This window comes from Bufo bufo, chromosome 4, assembly GCF_905171765.1.
Source record: "Bufo bufo chromosome 4, aBufBuf1.1, whole genome shotgun sequence".
In the NCBI taxonomy this organism is placed as follows: Eukaryota; Metazoa; Chordata; class Amphibia; order Anura; family Bufonidae; genus Bufo; species Bufo bufo.
Genome location: NC_053392.1, coordinates 270,014,391 through 270,041,209, shown reverse-complemented (window position 1 = coordinate 270,041,209; position 26,819 = coordinate 270,014,391). Strand labels below are relative to the sequence as shown.

The 26,819-nt window shown below is 43.3% G+C and overlaps 1 protein-coding gene across 16 annotated transcripts in view; it reads left to right on the top strand.

Annotated features, from left to right (window-relative positions):
- DST (dystonin) overlaps positions 1-26,819 on the top strand; it is a 572,762-nt gene that overhangs the window by 460,263 nt on the left and 85,680 nt on the right. The gene's annotated exons all lie outside the window — the stretch shown is intronic.

The following is a 26,819-nucleotide window of genomic DNA, read 5'->3' as shown; positions in this document are numbered from 1 at the left end:
CATAGAAAAAATTGGGCTGGGCATAACATTTTCAATAGATGGATCCGCAAAAAACGGAACGGATACGGAAGACATACGGATGCACTTCCGTATGCATTCCGTTTTTTTGCGTTTTACGGGAAAAAAAAACGGCCGTGTGAAAGAGGCCTAAGAGCCATAGATGGTTTCTGTCTTTTACAGTTCTACGATGCAAGTCCTTGGGTGTGATACCAAGTTAGATAGATGTTGTCCAACAATTCTACAGATTCACTGCTTTAATAATAAGGATATTGTCTGTCGTGCCTGTTTCCCCGAAGTGTATTTAATGTCATTTTTACTGCATTCAGCTTTATTTCTTGAAATGAGGCATCAGATCCAAAGTATATGAACGTGTATGAGATCACAGTGCATTTGTGGTTCAGCCATACCGGGAGAAGTGTAGTAAAAATAAGGCTTCTGGTATTTTAGTGATGAATCAGCATGACGTCTGGATTCGTTTCAAAGCTGGGGGATTGCAAATATTTATAGCAGAGTCTCACAGCAAGATATGAAGAGAGTATTATTTGTAGAGAGAAAAAATCAACTGAGTGAAGGTTATTCATTGTCAAAGAGAAAACATACTTTTTGACCTTAAGATATGTTCTGTGTGGTCAAGTTTCCCCCACATTCTGGACCAGTTGTATTCAAGTAAAAGTACCCCCAAGACTGCAACCATATACTGTGCTCCCTCTCATTGCTTAGTAACGCTGTGGCATCAAGGTGGTTGTCACATGAATTAGTCACAACAGAAAGGCAAGAAATGCATGTGACATTATGAAATCTGATGATATCTTTATGCCGTCCTTGACTGGCGGACACAACCAGCGCTGTGTACAAAATAGCTTTTACCAGAAAAGGAAGCCTGAAAAAAAGCCAAATGAGTACAATTATATAAATCTCCAAAGTACAAACTCCAGTCCGATCACCCGTGGTTCCCACTGAAAAGATCCTTATCACTGTGGCACCATTCATCTGTTCATGTCAGTTACTTACCATTCTTCCTGTAGTGTCTATCACATAAGTAGTGGGAGCTGCTCCAACTCCAGGCTTTCCTTTCTGGGAAGCAATCTGTCTGCCAACGTAACCAGACTAAACTCATCATAACGATTTTCCACTAGCCGAGGAAGATCGCAGCCACCAGCCACTATGAAACCATAGCATTAGGCCCTGGCATCTTTTTCACTTAGCCATATGCCATCCAGTGGTAGCTTCAGAGCAGCAGAATTATTCATTAATAGTATGTAGTAATATATGGGAGTAAAGAAAGATCTGGATCTAGTTATTACAGAAAAGGGATCATGAATGTCAGTTTATTTTTCAATAGCATTTATTGCATTTTTTTAAAGAGGATCTGTCACCTTTCCTGACAGTATTCATGCATAGATTGCCAAGTAGGTGTTTCTAATTGGGAGCGTGTCCCTGCAGGTCTGACACTATCCGATCAGTGCTGCCAGTGACTGTACAGGGGAACACCCTCGACTGGTAACGATGGTAAAGATGGACCTTTATTACAAGCTGCTGACAGTTTATTCATAAGCTTCTATTAGGAATAATAGAGGGATGGCACAACATAGAGTCATAGTTACATTGCATAGAATTGTTATTGCATGGGAAAAGCAGGTAGTTACTAAAACAGACATGTCAGGAGAGGTGACCAAGCCATTTTAAATGACATGAAGAAAGAAAGTTAAAAAAAACAGTCTAGTACTTTCAGGACCCAAGTATAAAAATGTAACGCTGTACCATAGAAGTTAAGATAAGACAAAGAACTAGAGTACAACTGCAAGATCAGGGAGGCCAGGTACTATTCAAGAGCATTTGTGGCCTTATCCCACAGTAAAAAATACTGCATGAAGAAGGAGTTGTTAGGATAAACTAAAACTTTATATGTGTGAATATAATGGTGATATATGTAAGTGCTTACAATATTAAATATCACTGTAAACCAAGGTGATGGTGGCAGGCTGTCAGTTGCAGAACATGTGCTAGGTGCCAAGTGCCTGGCCTGGACACATACAGGGGTGTGTAATAAAGATACCAGCTGTGTCTGGATGGCGGACAATGAAATTGTCGGAGCTGCCCATGCTTGTCGATGGATCTAATGACCCGTCTGGGCCATCCACAGCCTGGTCGCCATATGTGCGTGTCCTCACGTAACCACTGCTCCCAAAACCTTCTAACAACTAGGTGAGAATTAGTCAAAATGACCAATGTGCCCCCTCAACTGAGCAAAATATCTTTGCATTGTAGCAGTTAACCATCTCTCTACACTACCCAAAAGTACCATCTGAGAGCTTTTCTGTAGGGCAATGGGGAAACACTTTTATGCCCTCTTGTGGTAGGACCCACAGTCTCATCAGATCACAACTGTAAGCATTTACATATCTGCCTGAGATATAACTGCATGCTGAGCTTTGCAGCAATCTGAGATTTCTACCTGGGTCCGTTATGTTTTTTCTTTTGTTTTTTGCTAATGAGTGTATGTATGTATATATATTTAAAATGTATATTAGAGTGTGAGAGTTTAGGAAAGAAGTAAGAAACAAGGGAGGGAAGAGAAACCAAACTGAGGAAGATTGTGGGAAAACAAGGAAAGGAAGGTCACTCCCAGAGTTCAGAATCCTATGTTATCATTACCAGGCATCTAAAGGCGGCCATCTGTGAGTGTCTCCGACAGTGAAGGTGTGGAAAGATACAGAGAAGTTAGGGTAACAAATGTTGCAGTTTAATGGCAGCTTCAGTTACTGCATTTTGATGGTTTTCTTAGTGCAAGCTATATTTTAAGACTCTGGTCCAGATTTAGCAATCCTATAAGTGGTGTAAGCTGTCTGACCTGCACCAGATTTATCACAGTGGCTAAGGCTTCATGCACACGATCGTTGTTCGAGCCCACATCCGAGCCTCAGTTTTTGCGGATCGGGTGCGAACCCATTCACTTCAATGGGGCCACAAAAGAGGCGGACAGCACTCCGTGTGCTGTCCGCATCCATTGCTCCGTTCTGTGGCCCCGCAAAAAAAGTAGAACATTTCCTATTCTTGTCCGTTTTGCGGACAAAAATAGGCATTTCTACAATGGGCCTTCCGTTCCGCAAATTGCGGAAGGTACATGGGCAGCTTCCGTTTTTTGCGGATCCGCGGTTTGCGGACCGCAAAAAATGGAACGGTCCTGTGCATGAGGCCCAAGTCTGGTGCTGGGACCGGCACATTTCTCTGACTCTTTATCAACTATTATATGGCTTAGGCCTCATGCACACGACCGTTCCGTTTTTTTGCGGTCCGTAAACTGCAGATCCGCAAAAAATGGAAGCCACCCGTGTGCCTTCCGCAACTTGTGGAACGGAACAGGTGGCCCATTGTAGAAATGCCTATTCTTGTCCGCAAAATGGACAAGAATAGGACATGTTATATTTTTTTTTTGCGGGGCCACGGAATGGAGCAACGGATGCGGACAGCACATGGTGTGCTTTCCGCATCTTTTGCGTCCCCATTGAAGTGAATGGGTCCGTACCCGAGCCGCAAAAACTGCGGCTCGGATGTGGACCAGAACTACGGTCGTGTGCATGAGGCCTTACTTTTTTACCCCACATTTGCACCAAGATTTTGGCACAAGATGGTGCATCTTAGACACTGCCCCTTTCCACGAAGCTTAGCCCATTTCTCATTAAGCCACACCCCTTTTTGGCATGTAAAAAAAAGTGTAGAATCCCTAGATGTGCCAATTTGCACCAGCTTTTCAGACATTTTTGGCGCAGGCAGTACATTAGTAAATCTGGGCTCCTGAGTTCTTTGCTCTTCTTGCACACGTCCCTCCGATTGTGTATTCTGAATGTTCTATTAGTACAGTTTGCCTACCAACCAATGAGAGCTCCTGTCTTTAGTATCTGTTCATGATGCATTTTGGCTTTGGCTTCAAAAACTGCAGAAAAAAATGTAAACTGTAAACAACATATATGCCCACCTTTTATTAGCACGAGTACAGGGATCCTTCAAGATATAATGGCCTCAGGATACAATATTTCAACATACAATGGTCTTTTCTGATCCATCATAAGTTGAAACTAGACTCAACGTACAATGCCTCAGACTGCGATCCAACCAATCGACTTGGCCATTTCACTGGTAAAACACCTTTATTGGTTGTCTAGTAGCTTCTGTGCGTTACAACATGTTCTAAACTGCCCCCTGTCTGTACCAGGATGAGCTGCTGCTTCAGACGCTGGGTGAGCTGTGGCTTCATTTTATTTTTCTGGTACATGTATGTAGTATGCAAGACCCCGAAGAAGCTCCTGCACACATAAAGCCCTTTACAGCTTCTAGAATCTATTTCTGTCTTTTTCTTACATAGGGCCTTGCTTTATCCATCTTATTTTTCTTAAAACTTCACTTTTTCTTATCTTAGGATGACATTTTTAGCCTTTTGGAACAAATTAAAGGGGTTCTCCGGGTTCAGAGCTGAACCTGGATATAGCCTCTTCTTTACTCATTTACTATGTATGAGTGCAAGGTTCTGTTGTGCTTCACATCACTATGCTAGGTGGAGACTTCCGTCTAGCAGTCAGCCCGGTGATGTCACCAGTACAAATAGGAGGTCTATAGCGCTGCCCTCGGCTGTTTTGGAGGCGGGTACTCCACCTAGAGGTGACACAACAAACAGAGCCTTGTGCTGCGCGATGCATTGGAGCAAGGAAATGCTGTGAACCCCTTTAATGGTTTTCCATAGGGTTACAGTGGTTTCAACTTACAATGGTCATCCTGGAAACAATTAATATTGTAACTTGAGGGACGACAGTATATAGTCACCCCCTCCTCATTCACATATGGAGACTTTGCTGACTATATTCCCATTGTAAGGCACAGGATGAGGATGGTTGTTTTGTAAATGATTTCATCCCATATGAAATGTTCAGACGGGAAGTTATTCTGTTGTTCTGTCCACAATGTTTGTATAAAGATTGTCTATGAAGCTATTATGTTGTCCAAACAGTGAGATTGATTTTGAGTGTCTGTTTAAGCTGCATAAAGCTGCCTATTGCTTTGTGGTTTTCAGTATATGAAATTATGCTGATGCTAAATGAAGTTAAATCCAGGCTCATTGACCAAAGCTAGCTGAGGCCAGATTTAAATAACTCCATTTCCTCAGACTCTTCAAACCCTCCACTGGGCTCCTAGTTACGTATTTCATTGTGTAAATGTAGGAGAGCGGAGGACATCAATCAATTTCCCATATACTAGCCATTCTAGAAAGAATAATACATGAGAAATAACCAGGGCGTCCAGCATCTAGTCTGTAGTGTAGACAGTTGGTTAATAGTCCTCTAGAATCAGCCTCTAGAATCAGCCTGCTAATGCGAGCTTCACACTAGTGTTATTAGATCTGGCATCCTGTTCCAGCATAAATGCTGGCTGTCTGCCAGACAAAAAGTGCTGCCTGAAAGTGGCCAGATCCCTTTATAGTCAATGGGGATCTGGCGGTGAACGGAGAAGTGAATGTACGCTTAGTACTTACCTGGCAAATCCCTCAATATACTGACATGTGCGAGGCCTTGCTGAGGGATTCATCCACATACGAGGTCCTATCATCGAACCCGCTGAACCAATTCAGGTCACAGCTTAAAATCATCTTAGACGAAGCTAGGACCGCGTCAATCATTTCTGACGACGAGTATAAATGTATGCTGCCGACCCATCCCCGTTTGGCGACGTTCTACTGTTTGCCCAAGCTACACAAGGGGACACGTCCCTTGAAGGGGCGTCCCATTGTATCAGGGCCCCTTTGGGCTTAAACGAACAGCTTAATTTCAGTTGTTTTATTTAAACTTTTTTCTTTCCTTCTCTTACTTTTTATCTCTATTCCCCTACTATGCCAGATATATTTCTCCTGCGGCCGGTGTCCTCTGAGAGCCTGCCTCTAATAGTTTGGTCTATCAATGTTATTATTTGTTACCATGGGATCCCTCTAACTAAGGGCCCCATTTGCAACTATGTTGGTCTGCATTCATCTTGCGACAACATTATTGCCTGGTGCTTAATCCCACCCCCTGTCTACACCATTGACCGCTCCCACTCTGGCACCTGGGCGGTGGGCTTTCTTTCCTAGGCTTGACGTGCTCCGTGGCCAGCCCTCTGATCATGTGATTCATCACATGACATGCGACGTCACTCAACGGCGCCGCGCACCACGGACCGCGTCTCCCTGGAACGCACGCTCACTTCCCTGCGTTCCACCGGACATGTGACTTCCTTTTACCTGAGTCACATGACCGGAAGTGGGGCGTTACAGGGCAACTGGCGCGATTTCCTGCACCTTCAAAAGACGCTGACAGGTGAGCACACTCTGCTGACAGCCCCCCCTTGGATGTTGACTATCCTGTGGTCATTTTCTGTCCTTTATAGATGTCACCCACTGGTGCACCTATATTCTAAACAGGAGGCTTTTGTTGCGGTCACTTTGTGTGTCTATGTCTGACTGACTACACACCTTTGTCCTATTTTTGACATTTACTGACCCTGACATCCCCTCCTCTACCATCTCCCTTTGGTTATACAAGCCCCATCCATAGCCTTGTTATTTCCCTTTCTCCCCTGATGATTTTCTTTCACGAATTGAAACGTGACACGTAGGGAGCACCCTCATAGGGTTTATTAGGGATTCCGCCCTTACAGGGTCAGGCATCCGGAGGGGGACGCTCCTTGCGGGGCAAGTTCCTCGTGTAGATAGGTAGGGCGTACTAGCCCCTGCCCCTTACTAGGGCTGTCTAGGGTTAACCCACCCCGTCACCCAACAACGCAAAGGGGCACATACGCCTGGTACCTTCCAGTATGGCGATCCACCATCACAGGTCCGTCTCTATCCTCAACAACCTCTGAGAGAACCCCTGGTCTACATCTACACCTGGGTGAGAACGTTCTTGTTTATATTATACCATCTTTCCCATACTGTTTGTGTATGTTCAGTCTATGCCCTTAGGGCTGTTTTTCATGTTGTTTGTTACAGAGGCTCATCCTCTAGTGTCCACTTATTTTAGTATTACCTACATTAAATGTTAAGTTTTACCCCTCTGTCCCCCAGGGGATCAGTACATTTGCCATATTAATTTTGGGAGTAAATAGGTCTGGTCGTCAAACCCGGCCTCTCTGTGTTTCTTTGCAAATCCCTCACCACTGATCCAGTTCCCCTGGCCGGGCTCTATTTACCCGGCTGCAGCAGTCACGTGTTGTCAATATATTACTGCTGCAGCCAGGTATCACTGCTCAGCCTAGCTGGAAAAACTGGAGCAGTGGAACGGGATCTTTCAGATAACTACTTACCAGTTCATTATTGCAGGTTGATCTTGAGGTTTGTCTGGTTTCATCCTGAAACTGGACAAACCTTTTAACTGTTATATAATATGTGTCTGATCTTAAAGGGACTCTGTCACCAGTTTTATGCTGCTAGGTTCTAAGAGCTCCCGATATTCATGAGCTCCTGGCTCTCCCCACCCACCTACCTCTGACTGACAGGGGGGCTGGGAGAGCCATGAACTCATGAATATGGGGACTCATTGGCAATGTCCTGGAGCTTTTCAATACAAGATTTTGGCAAAAGAGTCAATTCAAGAAAGTAACCCAGCATTTTGCTAAGAAGACCTGTCACTGGTCTCTGTTGCCCTTAGTTAGGACACCATAAAACTGGTGACAGATTTGGCCATTTACATAAGATAATTTTGGGCCAAGCCTTCAAGTTGGGGAATCTGGACTGTCCTTCACTGTTGACAGGATTAAGAATTCAGGGTAAGTTGTTCCCATGGAGGTAAGTGACCCAGTCACCTCCCTATGAGACTATAACAGTTGCCGCTGGTTGAATGCTTGGTCAATTGATTTTTTCTAGTTTTCAGTGTAGACAGAGAGAAAAGAGCTCAGACCCTTACTACTATATATTAGTTAAAGTCACAAAATCATTTCCAGTGCCACATATACAATTTGCAGATTGTTGTAGGTACTATACACCTAAATCTTTTCACATGCTCATGTTTTTCTGCTATCAGGGAAGAACATGAGGAAATTGGAAGGGAAAGACCCTGGTATTTGCTCCTCTAGCCCTGGGTTTGCTTCTGGCACTGCAACTGGAAAGCTAAAGATTAGCTATGAAGGCCGATAGCTTTCTTGTTGCTTGGGTGTGTGTGATAATTGGGATATAGAAAGACTAGGTTTCTTTGTACTAAACAACCTGTGCCAACAATTGAGCTTATTATACACAGGGGCTTGTGAAAATTACATAAAATGGTCTCTTGGATTTCGGGAAGTGACATTACTGTGAAATACCTTATAATCACCTGTTTGAGCAGGTTGTATTCAGCCCGACTAGACAAGCAGAAAGCATTAAAAGCACTAGGTGAGATTAATACCACAGTTTATACTGTCCAGGTTTACAACTATTGCAGATTCAAGGGGTATTCCAGTTATATCAAGTTATCCCCTACCCACAGAATAGAGGATAACCATTAGATCGGTGTGGGTCCAACCACTTGTACCCCACCAGTCATGAGAATGAGGGCCCCAAACCCCGTGGAATCCCCCCTGAAAAGAAGGGAGCGGGTGGTCGGAAATGCGCATGGCCGCTCCATTCATTTCTTTGGGAGTTCCAGAGATAGCTGATTGGCTGCATGCATTTCCGACTACCTGCTCCCTTCATTTCAGGGGGCTCCACAGGGTTTGGGGCTCTCGTTCTTGTCATCGGTGGAGGTTCCAGCGGTAGTACCCCTACAGATCTTAGGCTACTTTCACACTCGCGTTTGGTGCAGATCCGTCATGGATCTGCACAGACAGATCCGCACCGATAATACAACCGTCTGCATCCGTTCAGAATGGAACCGTTTGTATTATCTTTAACATAGCCAAGACGGATCCGTCTTGAACACCATTGAAAGTCAATGGGGGACGGATCCGTTTTCTATTGTGCCAGATTGTGTCAGTGAAAACGGATCCGTCCCCATTGACTTACATTGTTTGTCTCCACATCGTCAGGCGGACACCAAAACGCTGCAAGCGTTTTGGTGTCCGCCTCCAGAGCGGAATGGTGGCGAAACTGAGGCAAACTGATGCATTCCGAGAGGATCCTTATCCATTCAGAATACATTGGGGCTAAACTGATCTGTTTTGGGCCGCTTGTGAGAGCCCTGAACGGATCTCACAAACGGAAACCAAAACGCCAGTGTGAAAGTAGCCTAATAGTTATCCCCTAAAATTAACTAAAATTCACCAGATATTTTGGTGCTACACAATGACTTTTTATTGAGCTTTTTATAACTTTTAAACAGCACCAGAAATTCATAAATTTTTCAAAGTTTTTTTTTTGGAGTGGTATTTTTAGTCACACAATGTTGTTGTTTTTTATAGAGAAGTCTATGGGAAAATGTCTGAAAAAAATGCCATGCTAAAAAGTGCCAGGGAGCAAAATCACAGGGAAACTGTTTTAAATTACTCCTACAATAAAAGTTGTGTTTGTAGGGTGTTTTGTCATTTCTTTTTTTGCCAGCATGTAATACCTTGCTGAGGCTTTTATTTTTATTTTTTTAAATAAAATGCAGGTTTTTTGTAAAAAAAAATAAAAAGATGCAGTGTGAAACCAGGCTAACAAAGACTGAGCCTGCCAGCTGCCAGATATAAAGGTGCATTCACCTTGTACTCCACCTCTTACTATCATTCCATGCCCAGACATGCAGTAATCAACTAAAAAGTATATGAATGGGATTACCTGGATAATTTACAGTAGATAATGTGAGGGATTAGAAAGTATCCTGTAATGGGAATCTAGTGTGCGGCTTCTCAGCTGCCATCACATCTGTCAAGCATCCACATGAGATTTCCCACCCATCAGTGACAGTCATTTCAAGGGTCATTGGGGGCTGACAGGACCAATTGTCAAAGACATGTGACAGCCACATTTTTTTCAGCAGGCTGATGAAAGCATTTCACATGGGAAATAAATTGAAGATAAGGCTTCACTCACATCACCGTACAGCCTTTCTGTTCTCCTGCTCCGTTTAGGAGCTGAACGGAACCTAAGGACCCCATAGACTATAATGGGGTCCGTTAGGTTTCTGCTCAGAAGATGATTTTGGAGCGGAGACAAAAGTTGTGCGTGCAGGACTTTTGTCTCCAGTTCAAAAATCTTCCTCTGAGCAGAAACATAATGGACCCCATTATAGTCTATGGGGTCCTTGGGTTCCGTTCGTCTCAGTTTTGTGCCGAATCCGTCCTTTCTGTTCTCCTGCTCCTAAACGGAGCAGGAGAACGGAAAGGCTGAATGCTGATGTGAATGAAAGGGAAATTGTAATACCTTATTTCCAGGAAGAATTGCAGAGGAACGATACACTGGAGAGGTCCATGAAAAGATGTTCCAGAAGTGTTTTTTTATGGGGAAAATAATTATTTACTAAAATATAAGGAGAGGGGACAATGACCTATCTTCAGGAAGGGTCATCAATATGATACTAGTGGAGGTCCGACACAAAGCACCAGCACTGATCAGCTGTTATAGGCAGTGCCACAGCCAGAAATTGTGCATTGTAGAGAGCTGGAAGCAGAAGGCTCCTTACACTATGCAGTGGTTATGGTGGGGTACGGCCAGAAACTGCACAGGAGGATGGATGCCAGCGTGTTGGAGGATAGGTCATCAATATATGTATCCCAGGCAACCCCTTTCAATGATGCATCATGCATGTCTATAAATAATTAGCAGACAGTTCTTATTATTTTGTGCACAATTTATGTTACAGTTGCATGAAGATTAAATACCTACTCTGTTGCCTAATACATGTTGTGGTAGTTATGTACAACATGTATAATGCCTGTAGTAGACAAGCTGATTGAGCAAGCAATTGTCGGAAGGGAAGTGTACCCTCCCGGCAATCGTTTGCTAGCTAGCGGGGAAGACCACTGCTATTACATGCAGCCATCTTCTCCACAGCATGTGCCTTCACTCCTCCCTATAATGTCTAGTGGTTTGCCGGCATCAGATCGCAGAATTGCCCGATGAACGAGCATTTGCTCGTTCGCAGTAGTACATAGCAAGATGATCGCTAACGAGCGTTCATGCGCCCTAAGGAAAGCCATAAGAAGTTGCATGATTGCATAACCCTGTTCTCTGACCCATAATTTAGTACAGAGGGAAAAACATCCGGAATCTCAGCTTTATATGCATTTATCGACTTTTAGTGTGTTTATTTCCTTGGGTCTGAATTAGCCCACAGATCACAGCTACAGTACGGCACCAGTGACACACTTTGGCTGATGGTTCGATATAAAACTGAGGGCCCTCTGTTCTCTCCTCTGTAACTGTACAAGATACTAAGATGGTGGTACAATGGCTTTTACTGCCGGCGCGGCACTTCCTGACAGCTCCTGCAATAGTTCTTAACCCTTCTATATAGCTGTCATATAAAAAGTGTAGTTTAGTAGTTTAGGTGTTCTGTCATGAAGAATCAATTCTTCCATACACTAGTGTCCACAGCAAACTGTACCTACAAACTGTCCATGCAGAAACTCCCAGCTGTTGTGTAGACCACATAGTAGTGCCAACACAGTAAGACATCAGCACTGAATTGCCCACACGATTGTCCACCTGCTACACAAAACGTAATCATGATATTGTGGTGTCCATAAAATACAGTGGTCATAACCACATCACAGTACTGTGTCTGCAGTACCCATATACATGCCAGCCAGATAATTGCCCATAAAAATATGCCAGTCACTCAACTCTGGTCCTGCACTGGTGCATACCTCGTGGAATTTACATGTGAGCAGCCGATCATCCACGGCTTGAATGTAACCATCTCCCTGTACCAGCTTAGCAGTCTGGGAGCAGCGCTGGAGAAGGCAGATTCTGCTGAAGGCATCTAAGGTATGTTGCATTCCAAGACAGTGTCCATGGTGGTATCATGCCTTAAGGGAAGTAGAGTAAAGTGATCTGCAGCCTCTAACATTGTTTACTACTTACTGTCAGGCTCCGGTGCAAATTTTCCTCCCATTATAGCACCTTTTACATCTGTCTAGTTGGACAGGCTTGCACATTTCAGTCAGCATCACAAGTATACATCCCTGCAGGCCTCCAGCCTACCTCTTTTAATGTGTATGCCGAAAGGAGTGTCCTAGGTGCCCAGAAGAATCATACTGTGTGTGACAGGGATAGTTTTAGAGGACTGATGTAGCCCAATTTGATTGCTCTAAACTTGTGCATACGTTGTATATGGCTGAGGAGGTTTGTAGGGCTTCAAGAGGACAGGACAGGCCCAAAGTGTACAGAATACTAGTCTTTGGATGAGTCATGGTGAACGTCCCTCCCTTAGCTTGAAGTGTACGGTAGTGCATGTTACCTAGATCGCCATAAGCTCTCCAAACCCACTGGGCCCTGGCATGTGCTTGGGGCTGGCCTGAATGATTAAGTGATACCACTCAAGTCAAGACACTCCATTGTGTCCATCCACAAAGAAGACTTATGGACGTAACCACTGGACACCATTGAAGGATAGTTATTGTTTACGTCTGTCATTAGAGGAAGGAATGAAATATTGGCTACTGACTGGAGACTTCTCCCAGCGTTTGGTCTTGATTTTGGCTTTGCGCACAGTTTGCATTCGGTAACCCTCCACAATTAATGACGTGTGGGTGTTGTGCCGTAGATCATACTCTGACCTGGGCTCAGGTTATTAAATCCTGATTTCTACAGTTGACTTTCTCAGTGTCCTTTGTTGTAACATGTCTGGAGATGAATGCATGTATTTTTCCCACAAATATTAGTAAGTACTGCCTGTCTTGTGACGGTAATTGCACGTAATTATCAGAGGTTTCTTGTAATATTGTCATTGCTGGAGATGGTTACGATTCTTACGAATTAAATGTTTCAAATTGTTTGTTGTTGAAAATATCTGACAAAATAATTAGTTTTCTTACTTTTATATTACTCTACCATTACGAGTATATCATATTCAGGATACAGTGTATTTGGTAAAGCAGATAAATGCATCTTTATAGGGTGCTGGCAGCGGTTTGTGCCCCGTGTGAGCATGAACCAAATTGCTGAGGTTTTGCCATGCCGCTTGCGGCTGTGCAGCTTATAAATGTGAAGCACAACCTGCGTTGTATCTCTCAGTTCTTGGGTACATAGCACAAATCAATTCGTGGACGAGCACTCAAAAAGCTAGTATAAGGGCTCATTCACACGACCTTGCCATTTTTTGCGGTCAGCAAATTGCGGATCCGCACAAAAATGATGCCGCCCGTGTGCCTTCCGCAATTTGCGGACCGGAACAGGAGGCCTATTATAGAAATGCCTATTCTTGTCTGCAAAACAGACAAGAACAGGACAGGACTTTTGCGGACCCAGTGAAATGAATGGTTCCGTATACGGACCATATGCGGAATGCAGAAAACATCCTGTATACGGAACGCAAAATACGTTCGTGTGAACGAGCCTTAAGGCTAGGTTCACATCACCATTTAGTTTTCAATTCTTTGGATCTGTCAGAAGAACAGAAAGAAAAAAAAAAAAAATGTATCCTCTTTTTGAGCATCAGTAATCCGTTTTAGCCATTTCCATCTGAGATCCATTATTTTTGCGGGGAAAAAGTCGTTCATGGAGGACTTTACCTCCTGTCGAAAATAACAGATCTCAAACGGAAATGGCTAAAACATGCAAAGTAATCACAATGGATGCTCAGAATAAAGGATCCTTTTTTATCTGTTCTTCTGATGGGTCAGAACATTTGAAAATGAAATGGTGATGTGAACTCGGCCTAAGCCAGGTAATGATTTTCAGTGTAAGATGCTTCCTGGCTTTGACTGAAGACCAGTAATAATCCTTATTCTGGGCATGAAATAGACCTTTATCACAAGGCGGCTCATTTAGTGGGGTTTGCATGCACCCCTCTGCTGCTGCTGTCACCTACATACACAGGAGATGAGGGTTACCATCTGTATTAAGTAGCACAGTAGTCCACCTTCTGGAACTAGGACCTTGGAAGAGAAGTCCCTGAGTTGCCTAATTATCTATTGTCTCTTAACATTGTATTTTCTCAGGTGCTGGATTTCCAAACTTGACAGCTGCTAATGTAATCTATTACATAATATAATGTCATTTACATTATCCATAGGGTGTCACCCTTCTTTGTTCAGACCACAAATAGTATAACTGGATAAACCAATAAACTAGATAACTAGGTAAATGGATTTACTTTCACCTTAGCTCCCATATTGTTCCTTGTTGTCCCACTTATTTAGGTGTCACATTGGTTTTTGCATTCCTTGTGTTCTGTAAATGAACCAAGACTCTGCAGGGACCCCTCCCAACTGGTAACACTTATCTGTATCTTTACTGCAAGCTGTGACAAAGGAAAGCACAACCTAGCGTCTTAAGAATAGATGCTCCAGAATTGTTATTACATAGGGAATGCAAGGTAATAAAACTGACATGTCAGGAGCAGTGACAGGTCCTCCATTTTTCACAAGCTGTATGAGAGAACCACAGAGGAACTTCTGAGGATTAGGCCTCATGCACACGACCGTTGTTGTGTTCCGTGGCCGTTGTTCCGTTTTCCGTGATTTTCTGCGGACCCATTGACTTTCAATAGGTCCGTTGAAAACTCGGATAATGCACCGTTTGTCATCCGCGTCCGTGATCCGTGTTTCCAGTCCGTCCAAAAAATATGACCTGTCCTATTTTTTTCACGGACAACGGTTCGCAGACCCATTCAAGTCAATAGGTCCGTGAAAAAACAGGGAGGCACACAAGATTGTCATCTGCGTCCGCGCGTCTGTGTCCGTTTTTTTCCTATCATTTGCAAGGCAAACTTGACTTAGATTTTTTTTCACTTTCCTTCATGTCTGGTGATCCTCCAAAAATCAAGGAAGACACACGGAAACAAAAACGGATCACGGAACAACGGAACCCCGTTTTGCGGACCGTGAAAAAATACTGTCGTGTGCATGAGGCCTTAGGCGGCATTAGATCATACCAGTGTATCACTGTACAGCAGCGGCGGCATGAAGCGCACGGCGTCATAGCAACCAATGACGCCGTGCGCTCCTGCTGTCAGCAGGAATCCCGGCCGGGTTACCACGGACCGCTCTCGGCCGCGGAACACGGCCATGTGCATGAGGCCTTACCGAACCAGTTTTAATCATACTGATGGTAATGGAGGCTGTGTTCACACAGATAAAATCTGCTGCAGAATCTGTTACCAGCAACAGCTTTCCATTGACTTCAGTGGGAAAAACACCACCATGCAACTAAAGTAATAACTGGAATGGGGCAACTACAGTACCCTGAAAGATTATCAAAATTAGGGTTTTTCACTTTAGAAAAAAGACGACTGAGGGGAGATCTAATTAATATGTATAAATATATCAGGGGTCAGTACAGAGATCTATCCCATCAGCTATTTATCCCCAGGACTGTGACTGTGACGAGGGGACATCCTCTGCGTCTGGAGGAAAGAAGGTTTGTACACAAACATAGAAGAGGATTCTTTACGGTAAGAGCAGTGAGACTATGGAACTCTCTGCCTGAGGAGGTGGTGATGGTGAGTTCACTAAAGGAATTCAAGAGGGCCCTGGATGTATTTCTGGAGTGTAATAATATTACAGGCTATAGCTACTAGAGAGGGGTCGTTGATCCAGGGAGTTATTCTGATTGCCTGATTGAAGTCGGGAAGAAATTTTTTATTCCCCTAAAGTGAGGAAAATTGGTTTCTACCTCACAGGTTTTTTTGCCTTCCTCTGGATCAACTTGCAGGATAACAGGCCGAACTGGATGGACAAATGTCTTTTTTCGGCCTTATGTACTATGTTACTATGTGCACATGGTGGCATTTTGTTTTTTTCTGCCACTAATTTGAAATCCGCTTAAGAAGTGGCATGTTACTTCTTTTAAGTAGATTTTAGCTGTGTTCTCCATTAAAGTCAAGGGAAGGTTTTTTTGCATGTTTTTGATGGCATTTTCACCACCAAAACACACTGTTCACAGAGGCAGATCACCCCATTGATCTGCCGCTGTATTCTTGTCTGTGTGAACCTAGCCTAAGCAAGGTTTCAATTCAGCCTATACCTTAAGACCAGGATGAAGTAGTGCCACACATGTCCATGGGCTGTGACTCGTTGCGTCTCAGCTCTCTTGAAGTGACACTGTTAGTGGAAGAAAGCAGCCATGTTTTTCTAATCCCAGTTAACCCCTTTCAAGTGTAGCTCTTGGTGCAGAATTGTTTCCTACAATCTGATGGGATTTGTGGACCACGGTCATTGTACTCTTTATTGCCTATGAAAACGGGAGAGATATGAATCACTTCCGGGGTGCATTGATTTATACAGCTGTTTGGTAATACATGAATCATGTCTATGAGTTAATATTTTTTATACTTTTTAATTAATTTATTATAAATCTGTCAAGTCCTTTTGCTGCACCCATGAACCATTTTTAATGATGGTGATATTGTGCTTGTTCGACTTCCTTCAGATCGGCTACCACCTTTAATTACCAAGGAAGGGATTCTTCAAATCCAAGCTAGTCATTGCATGGTGCAGGAATATTGGATCTGGGTTGGTAGTATATTTAATTTTAATGGTTTTTTTTATGATATAATCCCTGGCCAGTCCTTACAATTGGCACATTGTGTGGAGCTGTTAAACATTGTAAATCTATGTCCTACACATAATCAGAGGGCGGCTCTGTAGGACGCTTCTTGTAGCCTAATCACCATCTCAAGTAGCCCGTAAAGTCATCTTAATCAGCATATCCTAATTGGTAGATACAGAAGTATAAGAGTCGAGGATGTTGCGATGACAGGATCCACGCTGGAAAGATAAGCAGCTTCCCACAAGGCAGGATAGCTTTTTAAGCTATTCATACAAGTTCAAGTTTTATCATGTAACTTGCCTTTGAAAGAGTGTCATCTGCTTCATTGGAAGGAACAGATGGAGAGAATGGGACACCCACAAGTATTGTAAATCAGGTCTAGACCGTATCCAGCAAGTCAAGGCTTTAACAAAACATCTGTGAAAGCTGAGTCTCCATATCTACTTGTGCCGGGTCCCAATTTGGTTATTATTCCGCACTGCTAGCAATTTGTCATTTCTGTCAATTCTGTCATTTCTAGCAAGTGACCCATAGCTGTTAATGATTCAGCATGTATCTATTGCATGTGATATCTGGGTGGCAGATCCAGACTGGCTACAATCATAGTTTTCCTTATTTCAGAATTAGCGTTATATTGTCAGCAGTGAGCACCGGATAGCCAAAAATGTTTGTATGTTAGATCAGTGGAAACATTGTCATTGTTTCTGACCCAGATTTCATGTCACAGAGTTACACAGTTCTCTTTTTGACAGCAAATTTCTTTGTAGGTAGCAGTTTACCTGTCATGTAGTTGATGAAATTGATGGTTTCCTACAGAATTTAACAACAACAGCCTCTCAAGTTATAATATTACAGGTGAAACTCGAAAAATAAGAATATCACGCAAAAGTCCATTTATTTCAGTAATGCAAATGAAAAGAAATTGCATTAATGCAACTTAAAATTAGAATATTGTGAAAAGGTTCAATATTCTAGGCTCAAAGTGTCACACTCTAGTCAGTTAATTAATCCATATCCCCTGAGCAAAGGGGACCTGAGATTGTGACTTTGGGGTTTCATAAGCTGTAAGCCATAATCATCCAAATTATAACAAATAAAGGCTTGAAATATCTCGCTTTGCATGTTATGAGTCTATCTCATATGTTAGCTTCACCTTTTAAGTTGCATTACTGAAATAAATGAACTTTGCACAATATTTGAATTTTTCGAGTTTCACCTGTATATGGTTCCGGGACGCCCATTGAAAGTATTTTTATTAGAGACCTGTACAATACACACAGTATGGCAGAAAAATAGTGTGGAGGGCACTTCCAGTAACACAGGGGTTAACCAGTGACATCCCCATGCTGCAGATCGGCAGGGTCTGTGACACGTTGAATGTAGTCACATATTAGGCTTTTCTCACTGGGCCTTGTCAATTAAAGTGCATTTAGACTTTAACCTGGCATTGTGTTTAAAGATGCAGGGGTCTAAAGGACTGCTTTACCTCCCCAGTCATCACTATCATGGATCCAGTCAGCACAGAGTTATGTTATATGACAATCCCCAAAACGCAGGGCCTTTAACCAGTGCTTTCCAGTATGTTCATGGATAGAGACTGACTGGTTTCATGGAATTTCTCATGAGTCACCCTGGTCAGACTAACCAGTTGTTCACCCAATTGGCCCCAATTCTAAATCAGTTCTGTTTCTTCATTTGTCTCAAGGGTTATATGGAAACGGTTTCATCATTGTGCCAGCAAAGCCTGGATAAAAAGTCTGGACAGGCAGATGATGTCTTAATAGATGCATAATGTATTGGGTGTCAATGAGCTTGTTCTGCACATAGATGAAGTTCAGAGTTAGGCTACTTTCACACTCGCGTTTGGTGCGGATCCGTCATGGATCTGCACAGACGGATCCGTTCAGATAATACAACCGTCTGCATCCGTTCTGAACGGATCCGTTTGTATTATCTAACGTAGCCAAAACGGATCCGTCTTGAACACCACTGAAAGTCAATGGGGGACGGATTCGTTTTCGATTGTGCCAGATTGTGTCAGTGAAAACGGATCCGTCCCCATTGACTTACATTGTGTGTCAAAACGGATCCGTTTGCCTCTGCATCGTCAGCGGACACCAAAATGCTGTAAGCAGGTGTCCACCTCCAAAGCGGAATGGAGACTGATCGGAGGCAAACTGATGAATTCTGAGCGGATCCTTATCCTTTCAGAATGCATTAGGGCAAAACTGATCTGTTTTGGACGCTTCTGAGAGCCCTGAACGGATCCGCCTTAGGCTACTTTCACACTTGCGGCAGTGTGATCCGGCGGGCAGTTCCATCATCGGAACTGCCCGCCGAATCCGTCGATTTTGATGTGACTGAAAGTATTTGTGAGACGGATCCGGATGCGGATCCGTCTCATAAATGCATTGCAAGAACGGATTCGTCTCTCCGCTTGTCATGCGGACAGACGGATCCGTCTTGTATTTTTTTTCACATTTTTACCGGTCTGCGCATGCGCAGGCCGGAAGGACGGATCCGGCATTCCGGTATTTTGAATGCCGGATCCGGCACTAATACATTCCTATGGGGAAAAATATCGGATCCGGCATTCAGGCAAGTCTTCATTTTTTTTCGCCGGAGATAAAACCGTAGCATGCTACGGTTTTATCTTTTGCCTGATCAGTCAAAACGACTGAACTGACATCCTGAACGGATTACTCTCCATTCAGAATGCATGGGGATAAAACTGATCAGTGACGGCACTCTATGCGGGGGGGAAAAAAACGCCAATGTGAAAGTAGCCTTACATGTATTCCTGTGTAGTTTTAATTTAGTATGTCCTGCGTCTTGTCTCATTATTTGATGTCTTTCACTAGTGAGTAGATGTTTCCCCTGTATCTCCAGATCTTTATGCAGTGCTGGTAGGTGGTATAGGTAGGTGTACAGTGATCCTGTTAGCTCTGCTGGGCCTCCACCTGAAGGTATTGTTCATTCAGCCTACTTAACCTAAAGTAAATAGTCCCTGTGTAGGGCAGGAAACATATGGGGCAGTGCCAAGAGGTCAGTCACCTACCAATAGCATAATAGCTTCAAGCACGAATAGGATAGTAGCAGATGTTGCTTAAGGAATCAGAAGGGCGTTTCTTCGGCTCACTGCTAGGAGCTTGCCTGTCAGTTCACAAGAGCCGCACAGCTGATCACACACACTGGATTGTACAGAGCAGCAAGTCATGGTCTTCTCCTTCTGGGTGGCTTCAGGGATAAAACTGAATGGAGGTAAACCATCTCACTGTGTGCCTTCAGGAGAACTAGACGGTTGCTACTTTACTGGTCTTTCAAGGATATCTCAGGGTACACTTGGATGCACGAGCTGGTCAATTTCCAAACAGGTCTATTTATGAGGACTTTCGTGTAGAGATCACAGGACATAGAAGTGTTCAGTGAGAAGGAGCAAAGCATGCAATGTGAGCGTCCGTTTCTATCGCCAAAGGGGATTTATGACTGCTGTTTGTAACTGATGACTCGGGATAAAGGTTTCACTTTGTTCCACCGCTCGTCTCTCATATGGCACTGGATAGAGACTTTTGGGGGTTTCCTTAGAAACCGGCACTGCCCTTTGCTGCTTTATACAAGCCATGTAAATGGATTACAGTTTAATCAATTACCAGGACAGGGATTTTCCAGCTATTCGGCTCACTGCTTTGAATGATTTCACGTGTGGATACCTGCAAGTTCAGACAATAAAGGGATTCTAATGGACTGCCTTGTACTGATCAGGTTCATGAAGCACCTTATCATTTTTCCCATGGATAGTAAATGGAGCCATTCAACAGACCTCAGAAATGTTCCAACGTATTTTTTATTTTGTAAATGTTTTTAAATGAAGAATCGCCTATATTTTTTTTTCAAATTTTTGTAGTTTCTGTTACTTGCACTTGTGATTATTAAAATATGGGTAAGCCATTAAGCCGGCCGGATTGTTTGAGACAAAATCCAACGTGTGTTGGGAAGGCAGAGGAGGAGGATTTAAACGTTGAAGATTGTTATGTCCCCCAGAGGTCCATTTATGACACAGTCCGGCTGAATGAACAGATTGACTCTGGTAGTAAAGGAAGCCTGACCTCCAGGCATTTTACAGATCGCACCTTGCCTTATAGCAATAGAACACTGGACAGCAGCACCTTGTGCAGCAATGGCGCCCTGGCCTGTAACAGTGAATTCAGGAACCGCGAGTTGGAGCCAAGCAAACTGGATGAGAAAATGATTTTTGATGCACTCAAACTTAATAGAGAGATCCACCGCTCTGGTGGAGGACCCAGAAGTAGAAGCAAAGCAGACAAAAGGGAGCACCGAAGGTCATGGAGAATTTTTGTACCTGTGAATTTAGCAGACTATGTCAGCAGAAATGAAGGTTCTTATGTTGAAAGTCCTACGAGTGACACAATGAATACATGTAGAAAGGAAACGCATTCTTTAACATCAGAAGAGGACTCTGGTCTGTGTAGTCCCCAGGCTGATGGAGATGACAAAGCAGACCCAACTGTTATGGGTCATGAAGGGAAGAAAGTTTCTCTGCCTTGTAAAGAGAATAGAGATGTGGTGGACAAGTTGTTTTCTGACATTTCGAATTGTGCCCAACATTCTCCGTTCCTCTTATATGCAAAAGTCCAGAACGAGTTAGATTTTAGCCTGATTTCATGTAGTATTACTGATTCCAAGAGCCCTGAATCCCACAGTGCCCTTAATTCTGACATGGATAGTGAATGTTCTGTGCCCTGCGAGGAGTATACTCAGTTAGAGGATAGCTTCAACTTGTTTGCAGAAGATGATCAGAGTTACATCCACGACCAAATTGAAAGGAATAGTCCGTCAGGATTTGTGCCAAATGGTTTGGGTGTTTGTAATCAAGTTAATTCCAGTATTTCAAGTGGTAGTAATGTTGATGTGGATCTACCAAGGCCTGGTCATAAACATATGAAGATGGCACGTGCCGAATCCTTGGGTGTGCTGAGTAATTCTCCTGAATGTTATAAATGTACTGTGGTGCACCCTACAACTATTCCTATGAGGGACAGTAAGTTTTGGACCAAAGAATCAAGAAAAGGACAAGCTTCGACTAAATGTTTGTGTTCAAAGGTAACTTATGTTTTTGTGTACTTTTACAGAAATCCTTACAAAAAGGTAGCACGTCTGTACTGATGTTGTTCTCCATCATACTTTAAATAAGGTGCTTAGTACTGCATGTCCTGCTGTTACTAGGACCCTCATGTTTCACATAGCAGCTATTTCCAGTAAGCTGTTCAGATGTCAAACCATCCACATGTGCATCTTCAGTTATTGCAGACTCAGCCAGATGTCTCCACAGGGCCTTCTAGCACATAGCAATTGGTTAAATGCTAATGAGGACTCGTTACACGGTCAGTGGCTAAATGGCAAGAATCTACCAGCCCTGATTGCTGCCAGCTGCCAAGAACAGTGGTCATTGTCCGCGACACAGTGTGCCCCTTAACAATGCACATAGCAGGGCATGTTCCTTGCTCCTTGGAGCACAATGGTGATATTTAATCTTTTCTTAAGGAAATATAAACAGTTTGCTTGCGTCTTCTGTTTTTTCCTTTGATCTGCAGTCTAGCACAAATTCTTTCATTGCATGTTAAATGCAACGTTGGGATTGCTGTAGACAGATTGTATTGTTCCCGAAGTGAAGAACATATACATTTACTTATGGAAAAAAACACCATTTGTATGGGTTGTGGGACAAGTATTTAGCCATGTCACTTTACAACCACAATTTCATGTAAACTCTGCCTGCTTGGAACACATGGACTTACATTGATGTTGACCCACCTTCCTGGCACTGACTGCTTGCAGTAAATAGGTCTTGTAAAACACAGTTCTATTTAAAGGGGTTGTCCAGTTTAGAAATCCCATTTTCACGTACCTTATTTGGGAATTCCGAGTTAACAGAGAATGTTTCTCATCCCTTGGTTATAGCTGAGAGTGCTTCTCTTGCTGTTGAGGACCTGTCCTGTCCTGCATTACATAGACAGCACATTGATTTGAATGGGCACTGTGTAATGCTTAATTTCCCTGATGGTGGTTCATGGGAGAAATAGAAACCTTACTGCAGATTTCCTTACAAGATACAACTGATCTCTGGGACCCTTGCAGTGGGGAACTTTGTGATCAGTACTAGCTTTTTCTTTTCCGGCATTGCGTTCCGTCCTAGGGGCTCAAGACCAGAAAAGAACGGATCAGTTTTATCCTAATGTATTCTGAATGGAGAGCAATCCGATCAGGATGTCTTCAGTTCAATCTGTTTGAATTTTCAGGATGGAGATAATACCGCAGCATGCTGCGGTTTTATCTCCTTCTAAAACTCCGGAACACTTTTTTTCCCATTGAAATGCATTAATGACGGATCGGGCCCAGAGTGTTCCGGCAAAACGTATCCAGCACTGCGGTCTGCACATGCTCAGACCGCAAAAAATGTGAAAAAATTAAAATGCTGGATCCGTTTTTCCAGATGACACCAGAGAGGGATCCGGCATTTCAATGCATTTGTCATACGGATCAGGATCCTGATCTGTCTGACAAATGCCATCAGTTTGCATGCATTTTGACGGATCCGGCAGGCAATTCCAGCGACGGAACTGCCTTCCGGAATCCTCCGGAACGTACCCTAACTAACAAGTATGAACTGTTTGCAGCTGACATCCCCTTTAAAGTTTTGTATAAGGCTAAAAAATGGATCTGCTTTTCCCCATAAAAAGCTCCTGTCTAGCCCGTGTACTGTGTCCCCGTTCAAGTGAATGCCAGAGACTACCTGTGAAAAAAAAAGTGATGCTATTCCTGGACAAAATCTTCAGACGTCATTTCTTTGGCTTGAATCGCATGTGTATCTTTTCTGACAGATTTTGAGCCAAAGCCAAAAAGTGTGAGACGTATAAAGGAAAAGCTCATTTGGATTCACTCCTGTGTGCTGGCTGAAATAAAACTGCATAAAAAAACGAAACTGCATGTTCGAAAGGGGTATTCTGGTTGTGAACAGGATAGGGGATAACTATCGCTAGGGATCTTACCATTGGGATCAACCTCATACCCCTCAGAGGGCCCACAATGAACAAAAAAGCAGGTTGAGCATTCACACTGCCGCTCCCTTCATCTCTGTCAGAGTCCATCCAAGTACAACCGAGTACCATGGCTGTCTCTAAAGCTCATGTACAGATGATCCAAGGGGTGTGGGGTACCCATTCTTGTGATCACTGTGGTTCCCAGCAGTAGGACCTCCACCGATCTAACAGCCACAAAACCCTTTTAGGCTAAAATTGTTCACAGACAAATATTTGAAAAATGTTTCTGCTCTTGGAGAACCCCAAAGAAGCTTGGTATAGGGGCAGGAAAAGCATTCTATAGTTCTTGCCCGGTGCTGTGATTTGGCTCCGATATGGTTTCTGCTTTGACCATGCTGAGATCGGTTTTCCCTCGCTGTTGTGAAAGTGACAAGTCACATTGTTGGGTTCTGGGAAGTCCGTTACTAGGACACAAGGTATTCCAGCCATTCTGGGAAGTGGGAACCCTAGTTGAGAAACCCTGGCCTACACAGTAGTTTCCATCCATTTATAGTACTAGTATTGCCTACAAGCTTTTATTGCACTAAAGAACATGGTCAACAGTATCTGAGCGGAGGGCTGTCTGCATCTTTTGATGACTCCATTGAAGTGAATGGGTCCGCATCCCAACTTCAAAAAATGCTGATCAGATGCGGACTAAAACAACGGTCATGTGCATGAGCCCTTACATGCATAAAAAATATTCATGAACACATGGAAAATGTACTAAGGCAGGGATGGCCAACCTGAGGCTCTCCAGATGTTACAAAACTACAACTCCCAGCATGCCCAGACTGCAAACAGCTATCAGCCTACAGCAGGGCATGGTGGGAATTGTAGTTTTACAACAGCTGGAGAGCCACAGGTTGGCCATGCCTGTACTAAGGGTACTTTCACACTTGCGGCAGAACTGCCTGCCGGATCCATCAAAACGCATGCAAGCTGATGGCATCTGTCATATGGATGACAATTGCATTGAATTGCCGGATCCGTCTCATCCGAAAAAACGGATCCAGCATTTATTTTTTTCACATTTTTTGCGGTCTAAGCATGCGCAGACTGCAATGCCGGATCCATTTTGCCGAAACACTCGGGGCTGGATCCGGCATTAGTGCATTTCAATGGGGAAAAAATGCCGGATCCGGCATTCCGGCAAGTGTTCTGGAATTTTGGACGGAGATAAAACCGCAGCATGCTGCGGGATTATCTCAGCATGTCCTGAAAAGTCAAAAAGACTGAACTGAAGACATCCTGATGCGTACTGAACGGATTACTCTCCATTCAGAATGCATGGGGATGTGACTGATCAGTTCTTTTCCGGTACAGAGCCCCTAGGAGTAGGACGGAACTCAATGCTGGAAAAGAATAACGCAAGTGTGAAAGTACCCTAAAACTGAAGGCACAGAGTGTTATTCTTCCTATGCACAATAGATTTCCTGTTACTTACCTAAATATTGCTTTAGGTTGGTATGCTTCATCCCATGGTACCAGGATAATTTTAGGGGTTGATATAGTAAAACTACGTGGCCATCCTATCACTAGTTTTCTGGATATTTTTGAGGCCAGTTTGGTTGCTTGATAGTTGATCATTCCAGGTTCTCCTTACATTTCAATCTCTTGATAAATTGGGTGGTTCAGAAAGCACACGTAGTATCTCAGTAGCAGAATAGAATCAGAGTCCTGCAGATAGGGAGTAGTCTCTTGGCAATGAAGGGTGGTTGTTAAACAAATATTTTCATATGCCTTGAGATACTCTGCAACTGCATGGGCATTGCTAAATGAGATGGAATGGACTTATTTTCTATAACGGCAGATTATTTTTGGGGGCACATTATTCTGCTGGACATGTATTGTAAACCATTTCATGCATTAGAACAGTGAAACTTTTTTCTTCTATCTGTAGTACAGCTGAGTTCAGACCCACCAGCCTATGCTAATTTGTAATTGAATGGCATAAATAGCATGTAAGTGTGCATCGAGTTTATCCTATTTTCTTAACTTTGTTTCCCACATACTGAGGCTGCAGAAAAGCGGCATAAAAAAGTTGCAAATTAGCGCACTTTTGAACATTGGCAAGAAAAGTGGTCATGGCTTAGCTGGCATAGATTTTAATTTCTGGCCAAAATGTGCCAAAATTATTAAGAGGTCTATGCCGCTTTATAAAGTTGGAGCGGTTCATGCTTTTGGACTTAGTATAACTATCTGCTCCTTGAGTATTTATTTGTACTAATCTCAAATGTAGAATATATCAGTAAGGCGGCACTCACCATTAGTCGTAAAAAAGTCCTTTATTCGTCTAAACAGACATATACATGTGTGGCAGGGGCGGACAAACTTCCATGCAGTCAAAGGCGACGGCCGTTTCGCGCGATTGCGCTTCCTGTGGCCACTGACAGTCAGTCTAATGGTGAGTGCCACCTTACTGATATATTCTACATTTGAGATTTGCTGAGAACTTATTATGGGCAGAACACCGCATGGATGTGTTGCACGTACCACAGGATTGCTTATGTATTTTAAATTCTAAAGTTTAGGCAGTGCCGCCTCGTTCAATTCTATTGCTTGAAGATTTATTTGTACTAAATTTCAAGTAACCTTTTAATGTGGTTTTCTGGGGCTCCTATATTGATGACCTATCCTCAGAATCAGTGGGTGATCTGACACTCGGCACCCCCACTAGTTAACTGTTTGAAGAGGCTGTGGCTCTCTGGTGAGCGCTGTGGCCTAACCTTACAGCTAACCAGGCACAGCGCCGTACGGTGGCTGTTCTTGGTATTGCAGCTGAGGCCCATTCATTTAACTGGGACTGAGCTGTAACTAGGCTGTGCTTACCAGAGGGCAACAAACGTTTCAAACAGTTGGATCGGAGCTGAACCCCCACCGATCAGATATTTGTGACCTATCCTAATCATCAATATGTGAATCCTGCAAAACCCCTTTAAGTTGATTTTTTTTGCTGCGTCATTCTATATATGCATATTCAACCCATAGCTATAATCAGCTAATGAGTCTTTTGATAAGATGTGAAGAAACTAGACATTATTTCTAACCATATCTGAAAGGTAAGGTGTGGAGCTGTATGTGTGTTTATACTG